We start from the raw sequence: 9,201 nt of genomic DNA, 5'->3' as shown, positions 1-9,201 counted from the left end.
ACTTGTCCCAGAGGCAAGAACCACTTCCCTGCACGGGCCAGGGCCGTGGGCTCATTTCATCAGAAACCGCAGCATGGGTTTTCAGGCAGGAATCCCCTGCTGCCCACTCACAAACAGGAGAGGCATGCGACAATTCCAGTCCTTTCCCTCTGGCAGACTGCCCACCTGGGCCCCTGCCTACCTCCCGGTAGGACGGAGGGCACGTGGCACCTGATGCGTTTCTGTTGAGAAGCCAGCCAGGGTGAAGTCACAGGAAGGGCCCAGGCGAGAAGGTGCCGAGTCTGGGGTTAGATGACAACTCTGTGCCCTGGCGAACTGGGTAGGCTCCTAGCTCGAAGGGAAACATGGCGGAGACAGAAACGACGGGAAGGACCTTGGGCAAAGGATGGCCGAAGCTCTGTGAGCCTCTGAGGCCTCCACCACATTCACAGGGACACCGACACCACATAGTCCTGGGAGTTAAGTCACAGACAAGAAACAGATTCTGCAGGGCCTCAGATACTTTGGGGAAAGGACATCCTGACCATCAATAACCTCTCCACTGGGCCTCTGTCAAGTCCGAGGAAGCCACCGATCCCAATAAGCCCAGTGCTGTAGGCCACAGAGTGAAGCGCTAGGAAAAAGGACGTTGAAATCAGAAAATGAAAGTGGATGATTTTATCATATTGCTCAGACCGTGAATAGCTAAGCCCATGTTCTAGGCAGACCAGGTGGTTTTGAAGTGCTCCCTCCCTAGAAAGCCTTCTCTCTCCCCAAATTTCTTTCTGCTGGTGCATCTGTGAATGTGTACCTTCACCCCCTGCCCAAATGCCAACCTACTTGATGCTTGCCTGACCTCCCAGGTGACTTCCCTCTTCTGACTGGCCACAGCTCTTGTCTTCTAATTTACCACAGTGACTGCACACTGGGGAAGGGAAAGTGCTCAAACTTTCAGGGATCACCAAACCATGGTCCTGCAAGGACACGGATTCCTGCAGACATATCCCTGGGGTCCACTGGTCAGTAGGGGCTCATGAAGGTCAGGTGGTCCCAGGGAGCATCAGTGTCCATCCATCTCACAGCCGGCCCGGCAGTTGCCCAGCCAGCCTGTGGCTACCCGCAGTTTCAGGATGGAGAACCGGAATACACACGCACCAACTAGAGCAGAATCCCCACATGAAGCTTACAATGTTTTGAGTGGATAGAAACAAAATTAAATTTTATAATTCCCTTGTTTGGTACAGCCTGACAGTTCTGTAAGGTGAGAAGAGTCAAAGATTTAGCTTCCCAGAGCGAGAGAGAGATGGAGTGTTCCCTGGAAGTGTTAAGGATTTCAGGTAAATTCACCTAAGAGGCCACTGGGTTCCAGGCACTATGTAAAGGCTCACTATGTTGAGCCGTCTATGCTCTCTGGATGTGCTTTTACAGGTTGGCAAACTAAAAGGAAGGTTAAGTAACTTGCCCAAGATCACGGCCATGGCTGGTTGGGTAAGACCTGAGCCTCCGCTGCCAAGTCCTTCCACCAACACGATGCTGTCGCCCGGGTCCCAGGGGGCTAGGAAATGCACTGTGATTAAAGAGACAGGCCCACCTTCAGGACAGTTTGATTACCTTCCCTTCAAGCCCAACAGCCTGGAGACCACAGATTATACTCTATTTCAAAACATTCCATGCCACAGTTCACAGGGACACAAGAGAAAATGGGGGAAAAAAACAAGTCAAGCAGGTGTCTCCCAACAAAATGTGGCCTGCTTTGTTCAGAAACTTGAGGCCCGCAGGCTTGGCAGAAGAATGAGTCGGTGTGAGCTTTGGGACAGAAGGCACCTCCTAGAAAGGGATACGACATAGCCAGGGGTTCATGAGCCTATTCCCAAGCTGCCTCCAGAAGCTGGGATTTCCTAACTCTAGTCAATCCCATTTAAACACTTCCTGGGCACACGCTGCTTGTGAGACACCAGAGATGAGATCAGCAGTCGTCTCTGCCCTCGTTCAGGTTTCTGGTCATTAGAAGCAGAATGACAGCCCACAGGGATGAGAACAAGGAACAGGGTGCAATTCCGCCCAAGGAGTGGGCAAGGTGGTTAGGAGAGAGGCAGGCTGAAGATCACTGAGGGGTGGCCCTTGGGCAGTGTCTCCCAGGATGGCGAGTGAGCACACCACACATGGGGTGGGAGCTCTCAGCTCGGGACCCAAGTCATCTGGGGTCAGCACATAAGAGATGTAGCAGGAGATGCGCAGAAAGGAGGCTGAAGGTGAAGCCGCTGGAGTCGGGCCCTAAGAAACGGGGTCTGGCAGACTGAAGGATTTGAGCTTAAGCTCTAAGAAATGGGAACTAAAAGTTCTTGACATGTTTTAGAACGATACCCTGCTTACAGAGTCTTAAGTCACCAAGTTTAAGACCTACCATTTAAGTAAGACATACAGGCTGCTAAGAACACTACCGCACACAGCTGCTTACACTGGGTTCGGATCGCCAAGATGCGGCCACATGCAAGAGCAGGTCTCAGAATCCCTCCTACAAGTTCCCTCTGCAGGCATGAGGAGTTAGAGATGGAAGACAGCCTGGGAGCTAAGAGATTCATCAGGAGTTTTGGAAACCCCAAGAGGTGAGGACTGGCAAGGGAGAGATGGGGGGGGCGGAGATCTTGAATCAATAGAACTTAGTAACATCACATGTCCTCTGTGACAGGAAGGAAGCATGGAGAGAGTACTCTAGCCAATCCTCTTACTCCAAACCCCTATCTACTGAGACCATAATTATATCCCCTTTTACAGGGGAGGAAACAAAGGCTCAAGAATAATTACTTGCCTGTGGTCTCACAGCTAGTAAGAGACGGGCCCAGGCTCTACAGTCTGGATTCCTAACCATGATCCTACAGCCTAGATGTTCTATGGCCCACCGCTGACACAGATTCTTTGTTAAGTTCACGGACATATGCCCCCAAGGAGTTTCATGTTCACCAAGTCCCTCGTGTTGATAGTCCAATCACACGAACTGCAGGTTCATTTTTCAGTAGAGCACTAATTAGGATTTTGACTTAAATGCACCAAGTTCAGCAGTATGCATCACAAGTCTTAAAATTGCTCAATCCATTGGACATAAAAAAAACTCACTCTAGGAATTTATTCTAAGAAGAGTACCAAAAACACAAAAACCAGAAACGAACGAGACCCCTATCACCGACAGCAACAAAAAGGGCACAGCAAGCCCCCGAGGCACCCAGAACGGGTATCCTACACAACAAAGTAAAAGTGAAGGATCGAAAAGAATGGTCCAAGAAGAGTTAGTGGTTAATTACAGTATTGTCACTTGGCTGAATGCTTTAAAGGGCCATGTTATACTTCTAATTTACTTAAATAAAAAGTCAAAAGAGGAGGTCACGTAACAGGTCAGAAGCAAGTTTAATGTGAAATGGAAATAAAAGTAGAATATAAAATTGTAATTTTAAGAAAAAGGGTTAGGAAAAAAAAAAACCTAGAAAAATGAACTCTGAATTCATTATGACTACAGCCAGCCGTTTTTGATTAGTTAAAAGCTATATATTAATATATTTTAAAGAAGTGGCTCAGCTGACAATCAGTCCTGAGAAGCTGAAGACAAGGACCCTTCCCAAGACAAGCTCTTCTTCCAAAGAAAGATGAGCACACAGACCGAGCCCTGGTCCCCGTCTCAATGACCTTGGGCTGTGTCCTGTCACTATAAAGAGGCTGGGTCCAGTATCAACACACAGGGTGTGTTCAAAGTACTTCATGAGATTAGTCAAATGTCACTGTGCACTAGACAATCAACCCCTTAGGGTGGCTGCCAAGACAAGATACAGTGTCCTACAGAGGCCAAGAGGCCAAGAACCTGCAGGCCTAACAGAAAAGACAGGACAAGGGCTGCGGAGCCTGCCAGGCCCAGGGTCGGCACCCCCACTGTTCACTTCCATGGCTATGTGACCCTGGGCGAAGGTCTTATGACCCTATGAATCTGTTTCATTATCCATAAATTGGGAGACATCTACCTGACCGGGCTACTGTAAGGCCTAACTGTGATACAGGAAGCATTTTGCATGGTACCTGGACACCGGAGCATACAACTACTGGGTGTTAATTATGTTAATATGTCTGGACACCAGGGGCAGCCCTTGGGCAGTCATAAGGCAGCAGCAGGTCAAGCACACGGAAACTGGAAGGAGCTTCTGGATGTTCATCTGGAACCTGACCCTTCACTGGTGGTACTGGACAAGTTACTTGACCTTGATGGATCTGGATTTTCTCCCGTGTAAGACCAGGTTACGAAAACACCCAACTTCAAATGGGGGATTAAATGAGCACAAACATGAAAATACTGAGCCTAGCTATTAGGACTGGAACATTACAGGGGTCTTGTTAAAATGCAGACTCTGCCAGCCAAGCAGAGAGTGGGAAGTAACCCCTGGCGGCCCTGGCCCATTCTCCTCTCCACATGCGAGGGCCTTCCCACTTAATCTAGGCCTTACCTCTTGCCAGCATTGCTTCTGTTTACCCTTTTACAACTCATCCTTCCCTCCCCTCAACTTAGTCCACATTCCTGGCAACCGTTCCCCTAGAGCACCTCTCAGAGGCTGCGGTGAAGTAACATCTGTGTTCTGTCCGTCTCCGCCATGAGCCTGTGCACGGCGGGAGGAAACCAAGTCTCTGCACTCCCCTCGGTCCGCCTCACACATAGCAGGGCCTCAATAATTGGGTGAAATGAAACAAGAGGAGAACTGTGAGCTGGAGGCTTAAAAAAAAAAAAGACACAGGGAAAGTTCTAGTAGTAGGCATGGAGAATGTGTATGTTAAAAGACAACGAGGTAAGGATCCAAAATTTTTGGGTCACTAAGGACCCCACCCAAAGGCCAAATCGGAGTTGAGAGTGAACTGATGTTTTATAGGAAGCTAAGCAATTCTTGGAAATTTACACTATAAAAAGCCTATCCTGTGCAACCCAATTAGCCAAAACTCTCATTTAAGCCAAGGGTTGTTCCTGTCTCCTGAGGCTGATACCTAAAATCCCCAGTGCACACAGAAGGCAGGCAGGCAGCAATAAGAGAGAAGTCTGCATGGTTGTCTCAAGACACTGAAGGGCAGACCAGAAAGGAGGAACAGGGTCCCTGGCAGCTGAGACACAGGGGAGGCACCTGTAGAGACCGGCAGTGCCAAATACTGATTAGCACCTAATTACAAAATAAACAGTGGCCATTAGTTTCTGAGTAAAATGTGATTATGCCCATTTAACAACCAAGAAAAACAGAAGAACCCAGAATTTAAGCCACCTGTCCCAAGAGTGCAGCACAGCAGTCAGGAAGTGCGGACTGAAGCCCGAAATGCCTGTGTTTGGACCTCAGCTTGGCTATCTGCTTAGCTATTCTACGTGGGGCAATTTCACTAACCTGGGTCCCCTCACCTGTAAAATAGGGGTAATTATAGCACCGACTTCAAAAGGGGGTTGCGAGGATTGAATCGGTTAATGGGTATAAAGTCTAGACCAGCACCTGGCCCATAGCAATCAGTAAGCTGCAGCTCTTACTAATGGTGACAGTGGAACCCAAACCTTCGGACTCCCAGTCAATGCTAGCGCTCTGTTTGTTGTGTCCCGTTAATTTCCAAGGCCATTAATGACACCTTTGATCATGTCCAAGTAGCCGATCATCACCCCCCAGCTCTCCGCTTTTCTGAGGCCCAAGGCATAGTAGACAATTCAGAGTTGCTTTCTAGGGGTCTAGGCGGGGGTGGGCCAGCTCTGAGCGTCAGGTTTTCCTACAGACTGGGGTGGGTGTGTGTGTGTGCAGGCTGATAGCCAGTCCACTGCTAAGACCCCAGTTTCCCTCCCCACACTAACTCCTGCCTCACTTTCTAGGCTACCCACCTCTCGGGACCTTGAATTGTGGTCATCTGGGCCTGTGTCCTCTGCATGCCTCATGGAGGAAACTTTGCCATAGCCTCTCCCGCAGTGCCTGGCTCACAGTCACCACTGGGCACAAATGCACAGACCACACTTACCAAGGGCCTAGATTCCCACCCATGTGAAGCCGCCTAAAGATCTCCTGAGCACAGTAAACATGAAATAGTCAGTAAAGCAGAACTAGTTAGGGTCTTACCAAGATGGGATAAGCTAGACCCCCAGCTTTTCCAAACTTCTTATTTGGTCTTATGAGCCTTGGGTTTCTCCTGGAGAGGATATATCATATATATAAACTCCTTATTCATCGCTGTTTGTCAGAAGGATCAGTGTGTGGGTTAGAGAGCACGCAGGAATTTGAGTTTAGTTTGACAATGAGTTCAGGCTTGCCTGCTGTCTTCTAAGTGGCAGCAATCTTGAATTTAGTTTTAGGTGCATTCAGGACAGGGTCCTTTGGCAATGGAAGCAAGGGGATAAAAGCCAACTGTTGATGTTTTAACTCCTGTTTTTTTGTGACAAGTACTTAAAAGCTAAACAAAGACATCATCGCATCCACCAAATAATTTACAGGATTGTTAATCTGGTTTAAAAAAGTCTGGGAGCCTGGTTTGAGTGCTACCACTAACCCATATGAGGCAAGTCCTGTCTCTTTCCCAGGGTTGTTTCCTTGCCTGTGAAACAGAAGACCAGATCAGGCTTCTAAGACCACTGCTGACTCGAACTTCTGTTTACTACATAATGCTCTATGTGCGTGGCCTATGTTCAGGGAAGGACAGGAGACCTAGAAGCCTATCAAAGTTGGATAAGACTAAGAACTGCATTAAGAAGTTTCTCTTTTCTTTTTGAGATTGGATTTACAGGTCAAATAATTTCTTAAGACTATAGAGATGCCTTCTGCATATTCAATAAAGCGCTGATACCAAAGAGGGAAAAAACCCAACTATTCCCTATTTGGCCCATTGTAAAATAAATCCCACTTCTTCTCTACCTATCTACATGGTCCTAGGCACCCTTCTTACAAGCCTATCTTCTCTGCCAATTCCTAGCTAACTCTAGATTATCATTCTTGTTAATCCTGTGCAATACTCTGTAGAAAGTCCTTGTTAACCAGACAACTTGCCTTTCCTCCCATAACTCTGATGAGCACTTAAGTCTTCCACAGGTCCTCAAACTTTACAAATTAAGTTCCTTTGGGGGAAAGGCTGCAGTCCGCGGGCCACCCCCCTCCCCGCCCCGCCCCAAATGCTACTGTGAGGACTCAGTAACTACGTAAATTTAGTTGAAAAGAGACTTTAAGGCAGATTAACACTTTTTTGGCCTATTCCAAAATGATTCTAAATTGCAGAAGACGGGGCAAAAGGTGACTGCACAGGAGTTTGTTTAATGACAGGGTTGAACCAGATTATCTCTAAGATTCCTTCCAGCTCTAACATTTCTGAGTGATAGCAGCATGCTATAAATCCAGTGCCCCAGGACTGATTAAGACTGCTCAATTCTGGAAGCTGAAGGCAGAAAAACTTAACCTAAGAGCAATGTGGGTCTTTTTGTTCTTAACTTTAATAATAGCAGAAAACAATGCCTATTTACTGCTTGCTAAATCAACATTTGACATGTAAATTTCAATGTCAGTTTCATCAGCTAGGCTCTGCACCATTTCCTTTATTGCTCCCTCTCTGAGCCCTGAACATTACCTGACCCATAGTAGAGGCTCAAGTATTTTGAAGACTCCCAACAACTGAAAGGGATGATTGAAGTGTATGGCCTATAGCAAAATTATTTCATTTCTCTAGACCTGTTTTAATTCACAGAGAGAGGCAGAAAATACCAGTGTTTCTCTCAACCTGGTGTTACTGACAACCCAGACAATAGGATGTGCTCCACCGTCAAACTTGAACAAGAACACAGTGAATTCTAAAAAGGGATGACGAAAGAGGACTCCAAATGTGGACTGAACTTGCTGAGTTCCTCTTTATCGGAGCACTTAGGGGCATTCCCAGGCTGCACAGCAGCTCGAGGACACAGGCACCCTTATCTTATGGATAAAGGAATGCTCCCCACAGGTTTTAAACAACTTGTCCCATGCCTCATGTAGTCAGTTCAGACGAGCCATGACTTAAAAGTGAGCCTAACCGCAAAGCCTATGGTATTAACCACGAGGCTATCCTGCCACTGTTTACTGTGGAGTTCTGACAAATTCTACACACGTGAGAATCTGAACAATATGTAAGGAGGGGGAAGCCAAGACTTCACACCTGGGTGGAAGTTTCAAGACTGGCCTCAATGAACTGAGGGTAGAAGGGGATCATTGGCAAAGTGAATTCCCACATCCCAAGGCAGTCATGTATTATGAAGTCCAGATTATTCATTAATCACAGTGGAGAAGACAGTCTGAGAATGCGAGTGAAGAGCTTTTAGGACACAGGTAAGCTTCAAAGACTCTCGTGGAAAGTCTTTTCAAAACAAATCTATTCACCCTGGGGAGAGAAGGTGGGCTTTTCCGAAAGGATGAGGCAGGGCTGAAAAAGGACCCCAGGTGATGTTGATCATATCCCTCAATCCACTGTCAAAACAACTGACTTGAAATGGGACGGAGTTCTCCTGGGATGGGTTGCAGGAGTTTAAAATTGGGCAAAAACTCCAAACAAAATGCCCTGTCCAACCCCACCCCAAATCCTACCCATTCTTAAAGGTCAGTTCCAGTTTATTGGGGAAGTGAGGGCATCATTACCCTTTGAAAGGATCTAGGCCTTGAATCAACAGGTCTGGGTTTATGTCACTTAAGCTCTGAATAACTGTAAGGAAGCCCAACTTCCCTTACAAGCTGATTAACCTCATCAACTTATATTTGTTTACCTCTAATCCTTAGTTTCTCCATTTATAGAGGAGAGGATTTACTTTTAAAGTTATTACCTAAAGTCACTCTGTAAGACATCTAGGACATAGCTGGGACTCAGATTAGTAACCTCTCCCCTGAGGAAGTCTCCTAAGACCTTTCTAGCCCCCTGGCCCTCTCCTCTCTTTAGAGATCCTTGGCTCCTTTTAAGTCTGAACAAGACATGCGACTACTGGGCACTCAAGATAAACTCACTCCCTAACTGCAGCTAAAACCCAGAAATTAGGATAAGCCCTCCCATGACTGCAAAAGCCCCTTTGCTTCCCTGAGGCCCATCTTCCCTATAAACACCCAAGCCAGCCAGCCAGCCTCAGGGGGTTTAGAAAAAGATTAAGTATGTAAAACGAAGGAAAGGAAGAAAAAAGATGTTACATGTTATGTGACAGCTCTAGGCCCACGGCGGGGGGGGGGGGGGGGGGGG

General features: G+C 47.2%; 1 protein-coding gene across 2 annotated transcripts in view; it reads right to left on the bottom strand.

Moving 5' to 3' along the window:
- The window catches only part of STK35 (serine/threonine kinase 35), a 42,987-nt gene that overhangs the window by 31,619 nt on the left and 2,167 nt on the right, over positions 1-9,201 (bottom strand). The gene's annotated exons all lie outside the window — the stretch shown is intronic.

This window comes from Leptonychotes weddellii, chromosome 10 (genome assembly GCF_054177405.1).
Source record: "Leptonychotes weddellii isolate Sample4059 chromosome 10, ASM5417740v2, whole genome shotgun sequence".
NCBI classification, from domain to species: domain Eukaryota; kingdom Metazoa; phylum Chordata; class Mammalia; order Carnivora; family Phocidae; genus Leptonychotes; species Leptonychotes weddellii.
Note: the sequence above shows the minus strand (reverse complement) of the source record. Positions and strands in the feature narration are given on the sequence as shown.